Below are 15,170 nucleotides of genomic sequence, written 5' to 3' on the forward strand. Positions count from 1 at the left end.
TGGGTAGTAATTTTTGAAATTTCAGAGTAAGCCTCAGTGTGAAAATGCTGGGAAGCCCTGACTCCAGCCTCCTGAGGTTTCTTTGCCTGGAGGAAACCAAGGCAACAGATATGGTCCTACTCTACCCACTGCCCCGCTCTTGATTTTGCTTGTCACTGTGGTCAACCTTATTCTCCTCTGGGAGACAAGTTTGAGAAGCCCCAGAAAATACTATCTGCCCAAGACTTGTTTCACTGCTCCTGAAAAAGGCCAGCCGTGGGCTTGAGATGCAGCAGGGTGGATGGGTGGCAGCGCTGAGCCAGCCCGGGTCGGGCGGGAAGCGGTGGGGCCTCCGGGTTAACAGAAATGACTGGGGTGATCATGCGTAGACTGATGTCCACTTAGAGTCCCAGCTCGTGTCCACAAGGATAGACGCCAACACACGGAGCCCTGAGAACAGCTCCCCCACCTGGACTGCGCTCACTCAGCTGGGGCAGGGATCTAAAACAAGGGGACTGGCTCTAAGTTCTGAAAATAGCTCCTTCCTTTGCAAGCAGCAGTTGGGAACGCTTCTGTGAGCAGTTTACTTTTTAAACCTTCTCCCTCCACAAGTAATAAGTATATTAACCCATTGTGTTGTGAAAGAGTCCAGTGGCTCGGAAGTACACAGAGGAAAACATGAATATCCCTCTTGACATAAGCCGTCATCTGTCTCCACCACCTCCCAGTTTGGTGTGTGTTTTTAGAGCCCTTTGTCTGAAAATTTACCTACATATATATGTACTTAGACAGGCAACTCTATATGTGTATGTGGTTTCTTTCAGTTTTTCAGAAATGGGATCGTACCAAAGGTAATAGTTGACATGACTTGCTTTTTTCCCTGAACAAAATAAGTTGAGGTCTCGAGGATGCTTGCATTTCATGGTGCTAGTGATGGACCATACATCCTTGCCCCTGCATCTTTGTGCACATATGTAGATATTGAGAAGGGTAGATTCTCAGAAGAGTCGAAGGGAGTTATCCTTTAATGTTGGTAGATTCCACTGAATTGCCCTCTGAAAGATTTTTACCAATGTAGGCTTCCACCAGTGGTATGTATGAAAGACAAGGTAATGTATCACTGGTTTTCATTTTGCTTTCGACAGTCTGGGGAAAGAAAAATAACTTGTTTAATCTGCATTTCTCTGATTACTAGTGTGAATGAAAAATACTGCAAACCATATCAGTAAACAAAGAATGCTGAAACTATCAAGTCATCAGCCGCTACGCCCACCCCCAGTGAAGACAAGCCTGCAGCCCGGCCTCTGCAGCCACTCACAGTGGTGCACTCTGAGGGGACTCAGAATAAAAAAGGACAGGATACTGGCCCTAGATAGCTAGGTGCTTGTCAAAGGAATGAATTCAGTGAGCCCAAGTGTTTGCTGCCTCCCATACATAGAAAAGCACTAAATTCTTAAACTTGAGATGCCTGATTTTCTTTAGATAACAAGCAATCTTTTATTGTTCCAACTACCTGGTCTTTGTTGTAAAGCTCCTATATATCCTAGCTCCTCCCCTATCTCTTTGGAGCAGTCCCTCAGAGCCATCTGAGAGGCTGTCATCCCGGCTCAAGTTCTTCCACCAAATAAAACATAACTCTCAACTTTTAGGCTGCGCATTTATTTTAGTCGACACGAGGGAGATTGAGCATCTTCTGGTGGGTATTAACTGCCCACTTAATTTACAGCTTTTGCCTGTTTTTCTAGTGGGTGGTTTGTCCTTTTTCTTGATTTGCAGTTATTTTCTTTTGCTGTAACGCTTGTCATTTAACCTTACTTGTGATGTCCTTTACTTAATTTAAATTTTGGATTTTTACTTTAGATAAATCTGACAGTCGATTCCTTTATGGCTTCTGCGTTTTGGGTCTTGCTTAAGAAAAACTCCACAATTAATAGTTTTTGTGTTTTCCTAATACCTTTGTACCTTAAAAAAATAGCTCCCTAATTCGTCTGGAATTTATGTTTATATAGCATAGGACACTATTTTATTTTATTTTTTCATATGGGGAGCCATTTCTCTCAAACACTATTTATTGCATTTATTGACTATTCCACTCTTAGTTGTTGTAACCAATTGTATTATTCAGGTATTAGTCAGGGTTCTCCAGAGAAACAGTCAATAGGATATAAACATAAATAAATAAGTAAATATATATATTTAGTAAGTAAATAAATATACATATTTTACTTATTTATTATATGTATTATATGTTATACTATTTAGAAAATATATTATTATATAGAATTATTATATGGTATATAATAACATACTATATTATTATATAGACATATATAATAATCTATCTATCTATATATAAAGAGGGAGAGAGGGGAGATAAGAGATTTACTATGGGACTTGGCTCACATGATTATGGAGGTCAAGAAGTCCCAGGATTTGCTGTCTGCAAGCTGGAGAACCAGAAAAGCCTGCAGTGTAATTCAGTCTGAATCCAAAGGGTGCAGAAGGGGTTGGGGGCAATGGTGTAATTTAAATCCTAGCCAAAGGCCTGACAACCAGGAGTGCTGAATTCAGAGGGCAGAAGATAGATGTCTCAGTTCAAGCAGAGAAGGAATTCGAGTTCTCTTCTACATTTTTGTTCTTTTCAAGTCGTCCTTGGATCAGATGAGGCCCACCCTCATTGGTGAAGGTGATCTCTACTCAGTCCACTGATTCAAATGCTAATCTCTTCCAGAGACACCCTCACAGATATATCCAGAAATAATATGTTGCCAGCTATCTGAGCCTCCTGTATCCCAGTCAAGTGGACACATAAAATTGACCATCACAAGTCCACCTCTTGTAAACTTGGCACCCATTCTCATCTCCTGAAACTATACTTAATCTCTAAGTAAAACAATAATAAGATCATAACTCTGCCAGCATGATACAACTATCCTGTGTGCACCTGAAAACACGCTAATTTCTTCCCCAGAAGAGGAGGGAAAATCCTTGAGTGATGTTTATTCTTCTCCTGATATCATGCAACTTACATACTCTGATGTGAAATTAATAAACTGATATAAAGTCAATACATCTTATGTTACATGACGAAGGAATAAGAATGGAAAGAAATCAAAGATATTTGCTTAATATATGTGTATACTCAAACATTCATAACAAAATAAATTTTTATTCATAATAAAGTGTGTTTGGGACAAATAGTTCCCAAATGGAAGAAATAAATATGACAAAATTTATTAAAATTACACTCCTTATTGCTATAGCTGGTCACATGATTGTAGCTGGTAGTTATAACTACCTTTTTCTCCTACCCATTCTGTATTCCATTTGCCTTCAGTGAGCACCTCAGCTGGTTTTTGGTTCTTCATCTGGTAGGATGACCCAAACCTGCATTCCTAAACGGTCTGGCCATTACTAATCTTGCCTGGATTTGAGACAGGATGAAAGGGGGCTGAGCACAACCACTGAAGGAGTGACACAGCAACTGAGGACAGGACAAACTGAATAGAACCAAGAGGGCGGAAGATTCAACTTCCAGTAGACCATGAGCCTCATGGCACAGCCACAGAGCCATGATAATTCCTAGGCTGACCATAAAGGTCCAAAAGTGGGCACGGCCCGATTCCTGTAAATCCCTGCCCCTTCCCCAAAGTGGTTGGAATAATCCTCCTACTCACTAGCATATAAAAGTTACCCAGCCCATAAAACCTAAATCTACTACTTTTACTTTTAACCGAACACCCAACACCTCTCGGCTTCTCTCCCTCTCACCTTTTGAGACGGCCCACATTCTGTTTATGGAATATGTATCTCCTAAGCTGTTTTCCCTTCTGAGTGAGACAGACTCCACTCTGTCTATGGAGTGTGTTTCTCTCTAAATAGTCTTGCTTTCCCTTTACCATGCCTTGCTCTTGAATTCTTTCCTGAGCGAGGCAAAAACCTCTTCTCCAACAACAGATTGGATTGTCATAGTCATTGTCATTGACCCTAATCACAGAACATAGTAAACTAAGGGACATCCTAAGAGATCTCCTGTATTCTGAACATACTCTTCGTTACTTGTCTTCTGGTTTCCATTGTTGCTTTTGAAAAGTCAGTTGTAACTCTTAACTGCCACTTTGACTCATTATCTGTCTTTCCTTTATGGCTATTTAAAGAGATCTCTTCCAGTGGTGTTCCACAGTTTCACTAGGGTGTATGTAAATGTGGCTATCTTTGCATTTACTTTGCTTGAAATTTATTGAGATTCCTGGATCTGGTGTCTTTTAAAAATTCCAGGAAATTCTCAGCTCCATTTCCCTTATCATCCCTAGACAGTTCGATAGATAAATACCCATCTTTTTTTTCTGAACCCTTTGAGAATAGGTTGGAGACATTATACCCCTTTACCCCTAAGCACTTCGTGGTGCATTTCCTAACAAGGACATTCTCTTTCATAAACATAGTACAATTTTCAAAATACAGAATTTAACTCTGATTACAATACTATTTTCTAACCCATGGTCCATATTCAAATTTCATCAAGTGTCTCAAAGTCTTTGTAACTGTTTTTTCCTGCTCTGGGATCCAATCCAGATTCACACATTGCATTTTTCTCTCATGTCCTTTTAGTTTCCTTAATCTGAAAAGTTCCTCAACCTTTCTTTTGTCTGTTCTTGTATTTTGTAGAATGTTACCCAACTGGTGTTGCCTGATGTTTCCTCATGATTAGATTCAGGTTTACACATTTTGGGCAAGAACATCACAGAAACCATATATTTTTCTCAATGCATTATATCAGAAGGCAAATGATGTTGGTTTGGCCCAAACTGATGTTATTAATCTTGATCACCTGATTACTGTGCTGTCTGATGCATTTCTTTTTGTAAAATTGCTGTTTTTCCCCTTGCAATTAGTAAGAAATTTGGGTAGAGATATTTTGAGATGATGTAAATCTCCGGTTCTTCATCAAACTTTTATCCACTAGTTTGATCACCCGTTGATGATTTTCTAACTTTATTATTCGTTCCATATTCAGTTGGCATTCAACCAAAAGGGAGACCTTTCCTTTTTCTCCTATTTATTTTTATAATTTATTTATATCTGTATGGATTCATGAATTCTTATTTTATTCAATGATTATAATCTCATACTATCATATATTTTCAGCCTCAAAATATATTTGGGGATATTTGAGATTTGGCCAGTGGGAGCCCCTTCACTTGGTCCCTATGTCTTTTGGTATGTCTCTAGCATTGGTTGAGCATTTTCTTACTTTATGGGACAACAAAATATTCTTGTCTCCTCTTGTACTTTTCTGTCCCAGCTCTGAAATCAGCCCATTTCTCTTAGGAGCCCCAGTTCCTTTTAGGAGAGAGTGGTATTCAGAGATCAAGATTTGGGAGCTCAAGTATACTTATTGCTACTGGGGTATAATTGGGTCTAGGCCCTCTGAGGAGACAGAGCAAGGAAATGTACATATTTATGTATGTACATTCCTGTGTGTATATGTGCCCCCCCCCCCACGGATCTATGAAATCTATGACTTTTCGTCAACACCTCTGATTTCATTCTCACACCATTTCTTCCTCATTCCCTGTTTGTGACTCCTTCCTCCGACAGACAGAAACCTGGCTCCCACCACCCTCGGTATATCTGCTTATCTGTTCAGTCCTTCCACAGGTAAGCACACTCTTGGTCCTGCTTGCCAAAAGTTAGCCCCAGACACACCAATCTCCACCCCGACTCCCCACTCCCAGGCATGCCAGCCAGAGCTCTGCCTCCCTGGAGGGGAAGAAGGGAAGGCCAGTTAAAGGCTGGGCCCCTGGCCTGCCACCCCTCCCCTCTGAGGTACACTGGCCAGATGTCAGTCCTAATTCCCTTTTTATCTGTGTCTGTCATACTGTTCATTTCATCCTTTTCATTTTAAAAAAATGCTATAGATTTGATTTTAATTTACAGATTCTCAAACGGTCACTTTTCTACCACAGCCAGTTCTTGTTTTTTTTTTTTTAATAATAATAATAAAGTATCTAACATTCACTGAGCACTTATTATTGGCTACTTAATCAAGGTAAGTGTTTATACATGGATTATTTTATTTAATCTGCACAATAATCCTACCATATTGGGATTATTTAAATCCACACTTTATAGATTAGGAAATCGAGGCACATTCTTGGCCCAATTCCATCCATACATCTAGAAGGTGGTAGAGCTGGGAATCGATTTCAGGTAGTTTGATCAGGAGCCCAAGTGCATTCTGAAGCAACTGCTCACGTGCATTTAAACTCTGGTCTTTGTTCTCATTCTTTCCTCAGTCATCAGTCTTTCTTGTCAAGTTTGCTGCTCTCTCTTAGGTATTGGTTTTCCTCAGATACTTCCTGACTCTTGACTGCCTCCTCCTCCATGGGCTCCTGAACCCATGTTGGTCCTTGAGGATGCAGGTGTATGTATGTATGTATGTACGTGATGGAGGTACTGGGGATTGAACCCAGGACTTTGCACATGCTAAGCATGCACTCTACCACTAAGCTAAACCTTCCCCACTGAGCTCCACCCTTCCCCCTTTTTTAAAAGATTTTTTAAACATTTTTTTTCTGGAGGTGGGTAGGTTATTAGGTTTGTTTATTTGTTTATTTATTTAAATGGAGGTACTGGGGAATTAACCCAGGGCCCCGTGCATGCTAAACATGCACTCTACCACTAAGCCCTATGCTTCCCAATAATGCATTCTTGAAAAATTTCTTCTTCTCCTGCCTCTCCTCCTCCTCTCCCCGCCCCTCCCACCTCCTCCTCCTCCCTCTCCTTCTTTGAATGATGCTGTTAGGTGTACCTGCTATGGATTCATCAGCCAAAGAAAGAAAAGTCATTTTTTCCCCTCCCTTTTTGAGAGGATCTTTAAGTTCCTGGTATTTTTAATGCCTAAGGTCAGCCTGGCTCACCTGAACCCCAGAAGAGATACCAGCCCTGTGTTATCAGGAGCTTGGTTACAGAAGCTAAATTGGATGAATTGGGAGTGGAGGTGGGGGCTGGGTTAGGACTTCCAGGGAATGAGGGATGTAACCAGTTGCTGAGAAAACCTCACTGTGGCTGGAAATGGGGAGAGTCTCAGGTTTTGTGAGGAGGCTGGTTGTCTGTGGACACTGCCTGGTGGCTCTAGTTGCCACAGGGTCCCCGTAACTGAGCCCTGTCTGTGATGATGGCCCTGGGAGGGCCATTTCAGAGTTCTCCCTGGAGCATCAGTGCTGGTCCAAATCTGCATGGCAGGAGTAACACTGAAAACCCTCCCACGGGTCTTCTATGACCAGAAGCTCATCTTTCCCCATTGTTCTGGACTAGACAAGCTTGGGCTTCTGGTGTGACCTGAGGAAAGGGGTAAGAGTCACCAAAAGTGACTGGTACAGGACTTTTTGCTGACCATTATGAGTGGGTCTCAGAGCAAGGTTTGACTGAGAAAAATAAAGCTGTATGTCATCCTTGCAGTTTGAGTCCTGCGGAGTAGTCCTTACCTGACAGGTGTGAGTTTTTTAGACCTGGTCTCATTCTACACAGATTCTGTCCTTTCTCCAAAGCCCATGGAGTTCCTTCCCTTACTCAGTAGGATCCCTTCTCTTCAGTGTCTGTCACCACCCAATTCTATCGGGAAATACATGAGACCCTGCAGGACTGGGGTTCCTCATTCTCCCTGGAGAAAATATCATCTTTGTCGGTGGTCAGTTTGCACTACTTAAAACCCGTGCTTAACGCAATGTCTGCATTTCCTCCAGGTAAGTGCTTGTCCGAGGAAAGTCAGAGTTCCAAACTCTGTTCTATGATACAATGGCTCGATAAGAGGCTTACAGTTGCTCCACCAAACTTTATAAGTTTAGGAAACATGGCATGCCAATGCCTGCTTTTGGAGAAGCAAAGGTACATTGCTTTGCTCGGAGAAGTCCTGGTAAACTTTACTCAATAACTTCCGTACTGATTAACTGCATGATGCTTTCTCACAGTGCACCTAGTGGCATCACCAATTCTGTAGACCACGTTTGGGAAACTGGTATAGTGGAAGACGCACTGGGCTTAGATCGAAAGAAACTTTGTTCTAATCCACTGGGTCCCCTTGATGGGGTCACTGTGCTTCCTTGGAGCAACCTCTTGCAATTTGCAAAATGATATGCGCAGACTCGATTTTTTTATTCAGAACTGAAATTGAATCTGCCTTTTTATTTGACCACAGTTAGAAGATTGGGACCCATGGGAGGGTCTGAGAGTTTATCCAACAGTAAGGAGAAAACACTGAATAACAATGAGATAGATCTGGGCTCTGACCCCAACTCCCTGACCCTCTCCAGCTCTGTGACCCCAGGCAAGTTATAGGTCCTTTATAAATGGAGTCAATAACACCAATTCTAATATATTTATTTGGGGGTGTGTGTGATTAGATTTATTTATTAATGGAGATACTGGGGATTGAACCCAGCACCTCAGGTAGGCTAAGCACGCGCTCTACTGCTGAGCTATACCTTCCTCGCAGTAACACCCGTTCTGCAGCAGGGATTAGGAGAGGAGCACACGAGGCTGTGCATGCAAAGCACTCAACCGGTTGCCTGGTCCATAGGAAACATGGCTGTGAAATCATCGTCCTAGTGATGATCCCACTGGAGGGAAGCTGGCGACACTCTTCGAGATTTAAACATAATTGATTGGAACCCCACCTTTGCTTCTACTCAGGTTCACACACCCCTACAAAGATTGCCCTTGTGTTCCTAGGATCTGCAGGCTCTGATTTCGTCCTACTCAGAATCCCCAGTGTCACCAGGGGCACACTCCACCCCTGCTCTCAGTTGTCCGAGCAGATCCAGACAGAACCAAGCCCTTTCCTCCATTTGCAGGATCGTGGAGGGCAGTGTTTACGTAATAAACTTTATTAAAGATATGGGGTAAAAGGCAGTGGGGTTGAGGGCAGAATGAGAGGGGTTTTAGACCAGCACAGAATGGTCCAAGTCTTGAGACACCTCTGATCTTTATGTGAGTCTCTCTCCCACCGTGGCCCAATTCTCACCAGTCACCCACTGGCTAGATGGTACCCCCTCCAAGGCTTTCCCGTTCGAGATGTCCTCTAACTTCCCCAGATTTTGGCTTATTTCCTTTGTAGAGGAGTTTAACTGTCTCTCTGTTTTAGATTCTCAGTTGTTCACCTTATGCATCCACCCAGGTGTTTTGTCAAACAAAGAGCCTTGTGCTCAGGAGGAATGCACGCCCTGGGGGGGAGATGCAGCTGCAGTCTGTTATGATCTTAAATATTAGCTTTCTGCCCTCTGTGCCACAATTATCATTATTACTGAAATACGCCTAGAGAGACAGGACAGTCAGACAAGCATGTCATGTGGTTCATTCTGGTGAAAATTTAGAGGATGGGCTAGAAGTGAAATGTAAGATCAGAGGCTGGGGAACCAGGCAGCAGGCCTTCCACATACACTAAGTGAGAGAGGGCTGGGCCTGAACAGAGCAGGACAGTGAGGATGGGACCAGGGGGCCTGATGCGAGAGATATTTATGGAATAAGATCTGTAGGCTTGATGATAGTGAGTAAGGTTGTGGGGAGGAAGCAGAGGCCAAGGATGAATCCCAAGGGTTTGCATTTGGGAACAGGTGATGGTGATGCCACTGTGGACAGAGGATAATATTAATGCTAACCTCCCTTACCATCCTTTCCTCCTGCTCCCACTAATGATCAGGGCCATTTATTGAGCACAGACAGCATGGCAAGGCACTCTGATGCGTGCTTGACACACATCGCGATTCATGAGATCATTTAATCCTATAAGGAATCCATTATCATCCCATTTTATTATTCAGTAGCATCCCATGAGAATGCAGTAACTTTCCCAAAGTTTCACAGACAGCAAAAAGCACTTGGAACAATTTCAGGTTGTGACATAGTGATTTTGGTTTGGGACACGCCGAGTTAGAGGTTCCTGTGGAACGTCCTGGCAGAAATGTCCCACCAGCAGATGGAAATGTCGGTCTGAGCTCAGCTGAAAAACTGAGCTAGAGATATGGCCATCCATCCAGAGGTGGCAGGAGAGGCCAGGGTGGTTAGTCTGGAATGAATCAGGGAAGCATGTGTAGAGCGAGGGGAAAAGAGAGGTGAGATGATGCTGAGTGCATCACCATAAGGGACCAGAGGGGAAGAGAAGCTACAGAAAAGGACTGAGCAGAGAGTGAGGAGAAGCAGCCGAGTGTAGTCCAGTAAAAGCTGTGTGTCACATCTGCGAAACACTGCCAGGGGAGCCAAGATCTGAGGGATGCCCGACGCATCTGTCAACCAAGGGGGCTAGAGGGTGTGAGACGGAAGGACCTGGGAACAGTCTCCAAGAAGAGGACACGGACTTAGAGATAAGTACCTAGAAAATCAAGCACAGCAGGAAAAGGACAATTATTAAATCCAAGGAAAATGAAAAGTTGTTCAAGAAAGCAAAGGCAATTAAAGTATACTTTGGGGCTCACCTGTGACTAGTATTTATACTATCAAAATAGCATAAATCCTAAATACTGATGGCAGGAGAGGGAGTTAGTATGTGTGAGAGTCTTTTAAAAAAGCTAAATCTTTTATCTCCCATACTTGGCAATCAGTAAATAATGCCTAAAAATCAAGAAGCCGCAATAAAATTGCATTCTTAGCACTATGGAGGAAAATATTTTAAAACATGTTAAAGGAGTCAAGTGAGAATGGGAGTAGGGGCAGGACTGGGGACCAGAAGACTGTTTTTCTAATGTTGTAGGGAATTATTTGACTTTTACAATAATATGTATGTATAACTTTGATTTTAAAAAATTAAGTTAAAAGATTGAAAGGGGATACCATCATTTGGAACATGAGGAAGAGGATTCTGCCCGCCCCGTGGACTGAGCAGCCTGGTAGACCTCATTCCAACTACGTTAACTCAGGAAAAACCCACGTAGCTCACGAGACAGGCTAAAACATGAAGTCTTCATTTGTGGCAGACTAACGGCTGAGACATCAAATAGCAGGTTCACGCCCTGTAACCACCACAACAAGCCTGCGAGCAACGAGCATGGCGGACGCCTTAGCTTATCATTTCAAAGAGGTACTATTCTCTAGTGGATGGAGACAAAACAGTCTGGAAAGTTTGTATAAACTCGGAGAACTGGTTTTCCCCGCCGTGTGTGTGTGTGTGTGTGTGTGTGTGTGTGTGTGTGTACATATTTCTTCCACCTCCATAAAAAGAGCTTTGTGCTGGAGGAGGAAGGAGACGGGAGACAGAGCTATGGAGGAAGAGCAAGGGAGATAAGCGATGGAACTGTTTTCCTCACAGCGGGATTCTGATGTGGGGAGGGTGGGAGGGGGGAAGAAGCATTGCCCTGGGGACCACAGAGAAGGAAAGGCTTGTGGGCTCAGTGTCCAAGGTGCAGTTGCCCAGATGGTTCTTGCACTGAGGGAAGCAGCACATTTAGATGTGAATGGACCCCAGTGTTTTGCAGGCCCAAGAGTGGCGTGGAGGCTTCTGTGAGCTCGTAGTGAGATACAAGCTGGCCTGGCTGGGATGAGCTTGGCCTGTCCCAGGAGGTAGAGAGACAGGCCTGACCCTTAGCACTGATGGAAGGGTGAGGTGGGGCTTCGTGGGATGGGACAGGATGTGCCACTGACCACAGCTGTCACACCATCATTTCTGAGAGAACACCAGAGACCACAGGACATTAGTAGCTGACAACAGCCTGGGTCCCGGAAACATAGGAGACCGAAAAAGGGATGTTTCTCCCTCTGCATGGTGAGTGATGAGAGAAGGTCTCAGATTATGCTGGACCAGGCAGCAGTGAAGAGGAAGAGAAAATAATCTCTGAGCTCCAACTGGATAATCATCCCAAATTTGGCTGAGCAGTCCTGGACTAGGACGCATCCACCAGGATCAGCTTGTCCCTCAGAGGCCAGGCCAGAGTCACAGCATCAAAATAAGGCCAGTTTGCATAAAAAAGAACAAAATATCACCATTTGCATCAACATAGATGGACATGGAGATCGTCATTGTAAGTGAAGTAAGCCAGAAAGAGAAAGAAAAATACCGTATAATATCACTCATATGTGGAATCTAAAAAAAAAAAAAATGAACTTAATGAACTTATTTACAAAACAGGAACAGACTCACAGACATAGAAAACAAACTTATGGTTACCAGGGGGAAAGGGGATAGGAAGGGATAAATTGGGAATTCGAGATTTGCGATTACCAGCTACTATATATAAAATAAATAAACAACAAATTTTCTCTGTATAGCACAGGGAATTATATTTAATATCTTGTAGTAACTTATAATGAAAAAGAATATGAAAAAGAACATATGTATGTATATGTATGATTGAAACATTATGCTGAACACCAGAAATTGACACATTGTAAACTGACTATATTTCAATTAAAAAATGAAGAAAAAAAAAATAAGAACAGTTCAAGGAATTAATAAGGTTCTATTTTACACAACTGAGTTTTGTGAATGGCCATAACTGGCTATTATTTTCATTATGCTGTTAATATCCTTTGACTCGAGAGGCCACAGAGGCCCGAACTCCTAGCTGTCCTAACAGTTTAAGAGCTGTTGTTTATTACGAGCATATTAAGGGCCAAGTGCTTTACCCCCAAACCTCATTTAATCCTCATAGATCCAAGTGATGTAGCCCCCCTTTTTGCAGGGAGAGAAGCTGGGATTTAAACAGGTGGTGTAACTTGACCAAAGCCGGCGGTAAATGGCAAAGCTCGAATTCAGGCTCTGTCTGTGCTGATTCCAAAGCTAGAGCTGATGCTGAAGAATGACGTGTCCCAACTGGGCTTAGCCACAGAGCCTGGTTTCTAGAGAGCAGCCTGTGTCTGGACATCAGTGAGGAAGCAGACACGTCCACTTCTGGGGGTCTGCCAGCCCTCCGGAAAAGTGTTGATGGGGCACGAATGATGGCCCGTGGTGTGGAAGGGCCGCCAGGTGGAAGCCCTGATGTGAGGTTTGGTGCTCCAGCCTGTTAATAGTAGCAGAGGCAAGTACAGAACAAGAACCCTGAAAGTCTTCAAGCTCGAGTTCTGCTCTTGCCTAAAGTGATTTTGAAATAATTGAGGAATTTCCTAACTTTGGAATGCACTCAGTACATTTCTGTGAGGTGAGGTGTTCAGTTCACTTTCTTTCAACTTGAGCCAAAGAGCTGTCAACTTGGATCACGAAAAGATCGTAACATTCAAAGCTCTCTGTTCTGGCAAGATTCATCAAGCCCTCTGCATTTCCCTATTAAATTTTTCCACATCTCTCCTCTCTCTTTCTCAGGTCGGGTCCCCGCAGTGGCTTACACCTTCATCACGTCCAGCCCACGCTCCAGCAATAGCTTCATCCATTCAGCAGGCGTGGACTGAACATTGCCCCGGGTCAGGCAGCAGGCTCAGTGCTGGGGACCAGAGATGGAGAAAATGTGGTTCCTAAAGTACTATGTGCAGAATCGATAAACAACAAGGTCCCACTGTAGAGCACAGGGAACTACATTCAATACCTTGTAATAGCCCATAATGAAAAAGAATATGAAAAGAAATATTTATATGTATAACTGAATCACTGTGCTGTACAGGAGAAATTAACACAACATTGTAAATCAAAAAAATAAAATAGGAGGGTGGCTATAGCTCAGTGGTAGAAAACATGATTAGCATGCACAAGGTCCTGGGTTCAATCTCCAGTACCTCTGTTTAAAAAAAAAAAAGGAAACAGAAAAATAAAATAAAATAATAAATATATTTCTTATATAATCAGTTGTTCCAGAAAAAAAAAATGTGGTCTCTGTCCTCAAGGAGCTCCCAGGCCCCCCTTTCACACTAGTAATAGAACTACTAGGCTGTCCAGCTGGGCTACATTTCCCCACCTCCCTGGGGCTTAGGTGAGGCCATATGACCGAGTTCTTGACAAAGGTACATGAGGGAAGTGATGTGTGCCTCTTCCAGGTCCAGGGCATCAGGCTCGCCCCCTCCACTTCTCTTCCCTCTTTCAGACTGGCTGGGTCTGGTGGTGACCAAGTTGCCAGCGTACAATTAATGACATTGACTGGGGGGATAGCAGAGCAATGACTTAGGACTTGGGTCCTTGAATGATCATAAGGAACAGGTCTCACCTTATAACTGTTACATAGGAGAGAAAAATAAACATCCACATAATTTAAGCCACCATATTTTGGGAGGTTTTTTTAAATAGACATTTACCTTTACTCTAACCATAACAAGAATTTTTTTTTTTTTTTTAAGAGTAGCCCAAACTATTCCTGGTGCTACGAAAAAGGTGTGAACGTCAGTTCGGGTCGGGTAGAAAGTAGGAAAATGGAGGAAAGAGAAGGAGGCTGCCCAGTAGAGGGCGCCCTTGCATTGCCTCCTGAAAGATGAGTGTTCTCAGAAAAGTCGACTCACACGTCTCATCTACTCTTTGTTCTTCTGCTTTGCTGTTTTTGTCCAGGTTACTTCTTTCAGATATAGTCTCTCTCATCCCTATTCTCCACCCAGGTTTCAAGACTCACATTCAATCTCATTTTCTCCGAGGAAGACTTTCTTGACCTGTTCCCCAGGAGCGATATCTCCGTCCTCCAAAGTCCTATGACATTTGGTCTTTAATAATTATGTCTATCTCTACCTGCATCTAGCCCTTTTTGGTAGCCTCCCCACCACCTGGCACACTGCCTAGACTTGTTCTGGGTTCCCTAAGGGTCTCAGTATACCCTACAGGTCAATTGCTTTTGTAACACATTTGCCTAAAAACTTAGTGTATTAAGATAACAATTTATTTTTATTTTTCACAGTTCTGGGGTTTGGCTGGGCTCAGCTGGATGGTTCTCACTTAAGACCTTGAATGCTGTTGCATTCAGATAACAACCAGGGCTAAAGTCAGCTGAAGGCTTGACTCGGTGTGTGTTGTTCAGGATGGTTCACTTCTGTAACTAGCAGTTGATGCTACTGTCAGCTGGGAGCTCAGCAGGTCCTGGTAAGCAGAGAGCCTACATTTGGCCTCTCCATGTGACTTGGGCTCTCTCATAATTATAGCTGGATTCCAAGAACGAATACCCAAGAAGATCGTGCAAGAGCCTTGTGACTTAGCCTCAAAAGACCCAGAGTATCACTTCCACCACATTCTTTTGGTCAAGCAAGTCACTCAAGCCAGACCAGGCAGGGGAATTAGACTCCACATCTTGATGTGA

This window comes from Camelus dromedarius, chromosome 2, assembly GCF_036321535.1.
Source record: "Camelus dromedarius isolate mCamDro1 chromosome 2, mCamDro1.pat, whole genome shotgun sequence".
NCBI classification, from domain to species: domain Eukaryota; kingdom Metazoa; phylum Chordata; class Mammalia; order Artiodactyla; family Camelidae; genus Camelus; species Camelus dromedarius.